Source organism: Ischnura elegans, chromosome 4 (genome assembly GCF_921293095.1).
Source record: "Ischnura elegans chromosome 4, ioIscEleg1.1, whole genome shotgun sequence".
NCBI lineage: Eukaryota > Metazoa > Arthropoda > Insecta > Odonata > Coenagrionidae > Ischnura > Ischnura elegans.
The window spans coordinates 30,821,705-30,831,618 of NC_060249.1; the positions used below are offsets into that span (position 1 = coordinate 30,821,705).

Consider the following 9,914-nt stretch of genomic DNA (forward strand, 5'->3'; position numbering starts at 1 on the left):
TTAAAAGTCCATTCCTTAACCCATTTCAACCCACCGTAGTCATATGACTACATTTTACCATTCTGAGGATATGAAGCTCTTTAAAAAATCCGCTTTTTGCTGTCTAATTATCACAGAAATGTCGTTGAAGCTAGCAATATCTAATTTACCAATTAGTTTATTTTTATTTTTGAAGCCGGTCGAAACGAAAATGTTTCGCTTCGGCCCGGGGCGAAAGGAAAATACGAGGTCTAAGTTTAGTTTCGTTCCCGTGCGAAATTAAAATGACCAAGGAGTTTAGTTTCGACCCGGGACGAAACTCAATTAATCGAAACCCCACTGTTCATTGTTAAGTTTCGACCCCGGTAGTCGAGTGGACGGGCAAAAAAGGGAATAGTTTCGACCCATTTCATGACAGAATGAGGAGAGGTCAAAATATTGAGCAACGTCATATTGCGACTGAATACCGCGTTGCGCATTATGAGTGGAAGAGTGCCCCTTGCATCTAGAGGCGGCGAACCTCTACTCCATTCAACAATACTTTGTGCACGGTGTGTAGGTCAAAACTAATCCTTTCGAAGGCGAAACAGTTTACTGTCGACCCGAATTAGTTTTGACTCCGATTTCGTTTCCATCCTGAGTTTAGCTCTCAGGGTTTTACTCTTCGTTACGTTTTGTTTCTTCATTTCGCTCCCGGGAACGAAACTATTGACATTTTACTGGTTTTGACTTTCCTTTAGCTTCTATTGCCATACCTGGTTCGAAACAAAAATTCAAAATGGACGCCTATGTTGTGTATAATGCATGCGAGACATGAACATGAAATGTTATTGCATGGATTATTTTTATTTTCCTTCATCCAAAAATATGCTTGCTCTGAAGTTTCATCCTTTCCATCAAGGTCGCTCACAGAAATGGAAAAATATTTAATTCTGACCTCATTACCACCCAGTGTAGCTATGGTAGGAGTTCATTCTGAAGAAACGTGTTAATGTGTCACCAAAATATTTCACTGGAGTAATAAACACGACCGTAAGAGGAGCGTACCAAAATATCTTCACAATCGCACGGAGAAAGATATGGGTTCAATACCGGAGGGTCAGAGAGGAATGGATTGATGTGTGGGGGGGAGGGTAGGCCACGAGTTTGAGTGAGTAGTCTTTTTCAAAACGAGTGGGTCTAAAACACGAACTTCTCACTTCTCGTGGTCATCCTTCCCCTCACCCCCACTTCACCGCACGCTTTTCTGATCCACGGGATTTCAATGAATTGGCTTTCAAATTTGTACCGTGGTAATCATGTGAGTAAAGCGATGATCGTTTATAAATATCATTGTGAAACATGCATTGTAAATTTAATTTTCAAACAAGAGGTAAATGTGCACGCAGAATAATTGAATTGTACAAAGTAGAGGAAAGGAGAGGAAAATTATTTTCAATCAGTTTCAAGATAGCAAGTTAGTTAGTTTTCAATCAGCTTCCAACATTCACATTCCATAAAATTCACTAACCCACTCTTTCAACTTACTCTTTCAACCCCATGAATGACAATGTAGTTAATTTTGTCACTTCCCAAGAATTTGGAAAGTCGAAATGTAAATTGAGTAGCGATCTACTAATTTAATTCAAAATTACGGGTCAAATAAGAGGCTCATAATGTTTCTACTCGCAAAAACAAGGTATTAACTTTTTCAATTACTATGTCTCCCATTTCTCTCATTATTATCCAAAAGCGTGTCTTTTTTTTCGACAAAAGTAGGAATTTATTTTATTTCTATGCCCTTTTACCTCCTGTTTTCAACTGTTAACATTTTTTTATTGAAGTCGGGCGATTTCGATTATTATTTTTTCTTTCAGTTCATTTTTCTATGTTGTTCTCAGATTCGTAGAAGATTGGCAACGTTTTTCTGAATGGATAATGGACAAATTTACACCATGTCAGATCTGCTAATTGTCGCTAAAGCTGACGTATGTTGAATATTTAATCACTTTAAATGCAATTATGTTAGACAGTTGCGGGAAATCGGCGGTCCTGAAGTTATTGGCAGTTTCATTATAGGATAGTACTTAGATAGCATAGAATAATACTTCAAGATTTCATACCAAATGTTAGACTTTCTATGCTAGTGTATAGATAAAAAATCTATGAGTAAAAAATTTAGTGATGAGAGATATCCTTATAATTAAGAAAGAAGGGATGACATGGAATACAGCGATAATTATGTGCAGAAAGAATAGACATATGTCCTTTATTTAGAATGGGGTCTTCAATATGTAATTAATGAGCATTAACCAAATGCGAAATGTATTTTTTAATGAACTTTTACGAATTTTATTTTCGGCGCTAATATGAATCGTCATATACATTTTAAATTCATCAGCTTAAGGGTTAACGAGTTAATTTATTAAATTTTAGAATGTTTTCCACATGTTGCCTCATTTATAGCAAGCCCTCACCCGTTTAATGCATTGAAAATACTTATTTATAGCGTTTCTGTTGGTTTTCACCGCTTGCTGTGGTCTTTGGATCTGCTTCCTTCCTGTCACGAAGTTGTGGGCCTCCTTAGCTCAGTGGTTAGAGCACTGGTCTCGTAAACCAGGGGTCGAGAGTTCGACTCTCTCAGAAGGCAGTCTTTTTATTATATCACTATTTAGTTGATGTTATTGACGGAAGTGTCTAAGTGAGAAAAAAAGACAAGCGTTGACGTATGACATGAAAGTCGTAACTCGCGTATTATCATCTTAATCAATTTTATCCGTCAGTCAATTTGTGTGGAATATAGAAAAAATGTTTCGATTTAAGTTTCTCGGGTTCTTGCGTTTTATGCTGTTTAAAAATAATTTGATTGATTTATATATCTACGTATCTCAAATATATCGTTGGTATGTCTTACAGACTTGGAAAATAATTATATATTAAATGGGAAATTTTTCTATCAGTAATTAATTTCATTCGACGAAATTTAGTTTGCTCAAATAAAACCTCAAGAATAAATATCAAAAGAAATATAAAAAAAGATAAATCAATAATATTTAAACGTTTAATTAGAAAACTTGAAGTTTACATTCATATAAGTTGATTGATGATACGGATGGAATATTGTGTCGAAAAATATGCTTAATGATTATAATTTAATTAAAGCCTTATGGCTAAGTTTCTTTAAACAAATCTTATTTGTGATGTTTCACTTATATTCTCAAATCTCTCTCATTATTGCATTTTTGCAGGATATTTTCAGCACTCAATTTCTCGCTCCAGTCCATTGAGAGGGAGCTGACATAGTACGAGACGGTCTCGTGTTAATGGAATGGGGCCAGAGGATATCGCATGCCTAAAAATGATTGGGGAAATATCGACTGCGGCCCGAATCCCGGACACGCACCATCGACTTCCGAGGGCGCAGAGTATCCGGCGAATATAGCAGGGGGCTCCCCGCCTGGAAAAGGAGGTCTCGCAAGGAACGCCCACCGCCCCAACCCTATGCGCTTCCCCTTGATGTATGTGAGCTCTGCGAGGGAGACTGACTGCATGCCGCGAGGCCAACCTTCTGAGAGGAAGTGACGCGGCATTGTTGCGGCACCAGTAATGGGAGCCTATTGCAAGACTCCACGTAAGGCAGGTAGATGCTGAATAAGCCAACATTTGAACCTTTAAATCCCACGTTTTTACAAATGGACCAATCTTTTCATATATGTTCATTCATGATAAGCGTAATTATATGCTTGAATTCATGATAAGCGTAATTATAAGAATGAATAATGATTAGAGATGCATGAACATCGCAAATGCGACATAGATGCGATGACTGGAATTTTATGATATTTTTACGAAATTTGCCTTTTCGACGGCAAAATTCGTACATTTTGTGCCGAGCGCAGTTTAAATGCTCCTCCGACACTCACCGCTTAAAGCATGTGAGCGACTGGCCAGCTGCTAGTTGGCTGGGACTCTACGTGGCCGCGAACTACAAGTGGGCGCTGGCAAGCTACACCTCCGACACTGTATGTCTTATTCCTTAATTTATTATTTTCTACTACAAAATTATTTAAGATATTTTGTCATATAACTGTGTTTCACTACATTTCATCGTCATCTACATTATAATGAAAATAAAAAATAGACGCTACAAAATGCGATAAAATAAAAATGAAAGTGCGATTTTCACGTATCTCTAATCATTGTACATTCTTATTATTACGTTTATCATGCATTCTCATTTTAAAGACCGTTTTACACGGTACACGGAATTGCGCAGGTTAGAGCTGCATTAATTTTAAAATGGCGTGGAATTGCGCGAATGCATGAACGAAATTAGAACAGGGACTATTTTGCCGTCTCGCATCCACGCATTCTCGCATGTGTTCTTGCAATTCACCGCTTTACACGACGCAATTTTGGTTGCGTCTTCGCACGTACGTCAGATTGGGCAATTCCTTGTACTGTGTAAAACGGCCTCAAGGCAACTATTGCCCAGGCTGTAAGATATAAGCCACACCATTTTCAATATATTGGCGATACAGTTTTGATACATATATATACATCAGTACACAAAACACATTTTCAAACGTAGTTTTATGGAATGCAATGGGCCAACGTTCACCATTTTATTATTTTTTTCCTAATGCCATAGTTTGAAAAAGATTATCCGTATTTTTTCGGTTTTTCGATCCCTTTTATATTTATCGAGATATCCGCGACGGAAAATGATCGATTTACCCTTTCCCATATTAGTTGAGTACGTTACTGACCCCTACCGAGCTGCTTACCGTTTGTCCGATCCTATTCAACCTCGCATGTCCGTCGCACGTGGTTCGTTACTACATAAACTCTCAAAACTCCAATATCGTCGCCAACTCCTGAAAGGTAAGGGGAACCGTCGCGACTATCATATCTAAGTTATGAGAAAATGTCTGAATGAGGAAGAATTCTCCGTCGTCATCGGTAGCGTTCTCTTCTCTTTGCCAAATTATTTTAATCAATTGAGATTTTGTGTTAAAGTGAACGATTCCATTGAACAAACAGTCTACGGATATCAATGTATCGTTCATGCTCAACAGTAAAAATACCTTCTTTGTAGTCTTCTGGGCATGTGTGGGAAAAAATAAAGTTCCCCCTTGGGACCTGATAAAAGACAATTCCGGTTTTTATCGGCGGTTGACAACGATACATGCGAAAAAATTGGACACTCTTGCAACGAATGTTATTCCATTTTCTAATGGCCGACTAATGTTAGCGGTAGCTTACCTCAGCGGGGATAAAACTGGAAGAAGCGGACTCTTGGAAATTAGGAGCCCAAAAAATACAAATTGCTGTAGTATAAATTGAGTGTGAATTTAGGTACTTGCCACGTTTTCTACTTGTATGTATAGTGATGAAATAAAATTAAAAATGGTAACAAACTGCTGGTTAGGTCCCTTATTGTTCCTTGTTAGATTCAGTGTTGACTTACTTTATACAACACATTTTTAGTTCTGAGCGTGTATAAATGCGGAAGAAATCCTTAAGTTAGAGGTCGATCTAGGCCAAGTGGTTAAAGTACTGAAAATTATTACAGACAGTATCTATATAAAATAATATATATGCAAAGTTACGTGTAATTATGTGTGGAAACAGAAAGTGTTTCAATGTAAGATAAGGAAATTCCCATTCGCATGCAAATTTCTTTGAGAACACTCTGTAAATAACCTCTAGGACGGCGGTTTGCATTGTGCATTTATGAAAATGTTTTACTGTCATCCCAATACATTGCGGTCCTTTCACGTAAAAGTAGGTGTTTCTTCATTGAGCGGTAGTGGTCCGGTCACGTATTTTTACGTGTTTTTGTAATGTGATTACTCACTCCCCTCTACAGAATTATTTTGGGCTGTTTGACCAAGTTATTGTTCTTGCAAAAGATAAATAAAAACATATGCATTAAAGAATGTTCTATATAAAAACGTGCATATGTTCATGCAAAAAAATGCATTGGTTCTCGAGTTGTGTGAGTTTCATTGTATAGCTGTAGCTTCAGCGTAAAATGTTTACAAATGGCCAGCCACCAGGGATAATCAAATGCAAAAAGCATCGAACCAAGAAGTGCTAATATAACATAGCGAAATATCAATATCGTACTGTTCGGGCTGTTACAGAGTTCGTGACCACCCTTTTCAATCTCTCTTTATTTCTATGCGGATATCCAATAATTACTTTTTCCGTTTCGTGGACAGAATTTTTATTACTACATTATCAAGGATTTATCAGATAATAATAAATCCCCAAATAATTTTCCTACGCGCGAAATACAAATTTTCTATTTTTAATTCTTTACATTTTTTTATCCTCCTACCTTATGTTCTCTAAAATATTGAAACCTTTTTGATAAAAATTAGTTTTACGCATGTAACTTAAGATTTTAACAATATTACCCTGTATACACTACGCACGTAGCGACCTCGATTGGAACCAAGGCGCGTTTACACGTCTAAAAGTTAACATCGGAACTCAGTGCTGCCCTCGTTGTGGAATTGTGTCAGGTAACAACTGACGACGTGACTGCGTGAGGAAATTGAAACTCTGGTAATTAAGAAGCAAAAGAATATTAATGTTTTTCTAAAGCTAGACCGAACTGTCGGTAAAACTTTCAACAATGTAGCATTCATTATGAGAATCTGTCCAAAATTTAACAATATTCATGCGATAAGGACAGTAAGTATATCGCTTTGCTACGTTCCAAATTAGAATATACTCAGTGGTTAACTGGTCATCTTAATATAATATCGACTCAATCCGGCTTGAATATGTCCAAAATAAATTTCTCAATTGAATAATTACGATTTAGGGATCTCACTGTCTGATTACAACACTTCATATCCTCAATCCCTTGTTAATTTGAAAACCCTTGCACGAGAGACGATCCTCCAACAATGCCCTCTACAAAATTATCAATTCCTATTTAGATTGTGCGTATCTCCTTTATTAATAAATTTTAATGGATCCCGTCATAACTCCACAAATCCTTACCTGCTTGTTTTCAATTGTAATAAAGCAAATTATGCCTTCAACTCCCAGATATCCAGAATGATGAGGTAAAACTAAAACTAATCATAACTGTCCGTGAAGCCTTAGTGAATCTAGGATTCATTGAGAGAATATGTCAAAAAGAATATTCATGCATTAAAGACAGTACATATTGCTCTTATTATTTAACTAGAAAAGGCAAAGATTTCCTTAACCCGGCATAAGTATTGATTTTTCCATGTCTTCAGCTAAATGTTGTAGTTATTTGTGGCGAATTTTATCGTGAAATCCTGTATACAACGATTTTAATTGGTTTATACTATATGTATGTTTGTTATTTTCTATCATCTGTTAAGTATAATGTAAGGATATCTGGTTATGGGTTAACCTGTAAATAAAGAAGTACATAAAATTGGTTTGGTGTAGAATATCCGCTTCCATTTGCTTAATACATCATCAGAAAAAAATCTTTCCCCTATGTCCTTCTATTACCTGCTCATTAATGTCTTCAATCGTTGCCATATATCTTTGATTTACCAGAGTTATTTATGAAATATAAACTACCGTATCAAGAGTACAACGGCGCGAAAGAATTGTATATGCATCGATCTTCATTTTCTAATTCTTTTTTCTCGGCGCACTAGCGCTAACCATGGTAAGTTCGGTAGGGTTAGGTACTAATTCCTACGATGGTAACTCTGCGCGTTTACACGACGTTTTGAGGTTACGCGGGTACGGATCGAGGTCGATACGTGCGTAGTGTAAACGGGGTATAACGTCAGTGGTTTATATATAGTAACTATCCAGGTTGATCATTTGAGGGGCTATTCAGTTATTTGGTACATACATGGGCACTTAAATTTATGCGAAGGTGAGTTGAAGCATTACCATAAAAATAACAAATTTTTCTACCATTCAACACCCAAAAGAGCCTTGTTGGATATGATGAAATGGTAAAATAAAGCCGTTTGAAGTATTAATACCTTCATGCGAAAATGTATCCTTATCCACAAACTGATTCCTCTCTAAGTAATCACGGAGCCTTTCTTGGGTCAATTGAAGGTCACACAGTTTTTTAAAATTTTCCATTACAAAGTAATGCAGTCATCCACGTTGGAAAAAAAATTTATATACTCTTAAAAGAAAAATCCAACTGAAGATTTCCAAATTTTATGCAATCAATTGAAATTTGGCTTGCATTTAAATTTTGCCAAACGTTAGCAATTACATCAATACTAGCCCTGTAAAAATTAATGACGTTAATGCCCTTTTATTCTTTAGCACTAGTAATTTTTCAGATTTTCCGAAGTGATAGGGAGTCAAATTATAAATCGGATACCTATTGCCCGTAAAAATCAGCCATTTTCTTCAAGTGAAACGATCTCTGCAATAAGGAAGTTGAAAGGCTGATAGGCCGGATAATTTGGAAATATTTTCTACCAGACCTGTCTTTTGAGAATTAAATTATAGGTTTTTTTAATTGGTTTAATCTCTAATTTGAACCAGGGTTATTCATGAAAAAAAAACTGTTTGACCTTTAATCGGTTCCAGTAGGTTTCGTGATCACGCAAAGTGGAAAAAATAGCTGACATAGCTTATTTTTTAAGTCTGCATAGTTGTAAAGGTCGCCATTCAGACAGCGCGGCGGCCGATTGCACAAGCTTATTTTTCTTGGCCCTTTGTTAATTATGTAATTCACCTGCACCATTGCGGACATTATAAAGTACTTTAAGACACGAAATTTCACACTAACATATGCAATTCAAGTTAATTGGAAAATCGTAAGGTCTGTTAAAATAGTGGATTTATTTTGGAGGTATTAAATAAATGTGTTTAAAAATGGGTATGCATCTATAAAATGCGTTACGATTTTGAAATTTTCACCACCATATCATACGCCTCTTACAAATTGGAATTGGTTATCAGGACAAACAGTAACGTCAATGAAAATTCTCAGGTTATCTGGGCTGACGCTATTTACAGATTGGTGATTTTTTACGTTAAGGAGAAGTTTTGAGTGAGTCGTCCTTAAAATCTCTCAACAGCTGCACTGATTCTCGACGAGATGATAGTCTTTGAGACTGCGTGATTGTTCATAAAATTGTTATATTTTATTATCTATGTATTTTGAAGCGAAATTTTCGCTTTCACTCATTTTATTTCAATTGTTGATGTTTCTCTACCTGGTATCGGTTAAATAGCTTCATCGGTTTCAGTTCGATTAAGGTAATTCATCAATGCATACCAAATTGGAAAAGATAAGCGAATTTGATTTTTCACACTAAGCAAAGCGTTATCTCTCTCTAGATTTTATCAATAAATTGGAAGCAATTTAAAAATAATCGAATTCAAAAAATATTGAATAGGTCCGCAAAAATCATCATTTTTCGTTCCCCTCTTCGGTTTGAATTTCTTTACAAGTCAATCTTTTTTATTCTGCCTCAACTTATTTGACAAACCTCTTTTACTCAAAAGCCCTGATAAATAATTCCTCTCCCATGCCGCCTCAACGACTTGATTTCTCTAGAACTCGCTGGAAAGAGTTTCTGACGCAAATTCCGTGAAGTATTTGTATGTATTTGCTGATGACGCGGCTTACGGATTGAGGATTTAAAAGGCTGTTGTTGGCTTTCTCATTGCTGAATGTCCTCTTATCCGTTTATGACGATAATCATTCATTTATTAATGCGGGGGTACTGAGAAATTTCACCATAACCACGCGTCATGAATTTGGATCAAATCTAGAATAACTCTCAGAATTTGTTTTTCAAATTCAACTGGCTTCAACTGTCTTGCCGGTAAATATAACATTTGAAAGAAAATAAAAACTTTGTAAAACCAATGAAAATTTCGTTGGATTTCAAGTGCATGTAGCATTAACGAACTCGCAAATACATGAAATTTTCAGCAAAACATGGGGTCATAGTTGTCAATGGATG

At 36.2% G+C, this 9,914-nt stretch overlaps 1 non-coding gene across 1 annotated transcript; it reads left to right on the plus strand.

Annotated features, from left to right (window-relative positions):
- Positions 1-2,535: 2,535 nt before the first annotated feature.
- Trnat-cgu lies at positions 2,536-2,608 on the plus strand. The gene has a single exon. It is a non-coding gene; the product is annotated as a tRNA-Thr (tRNA).
- The last annotated feature ends 7,306 nt before the right edge of the window (positions 2,609-9,914 follow it).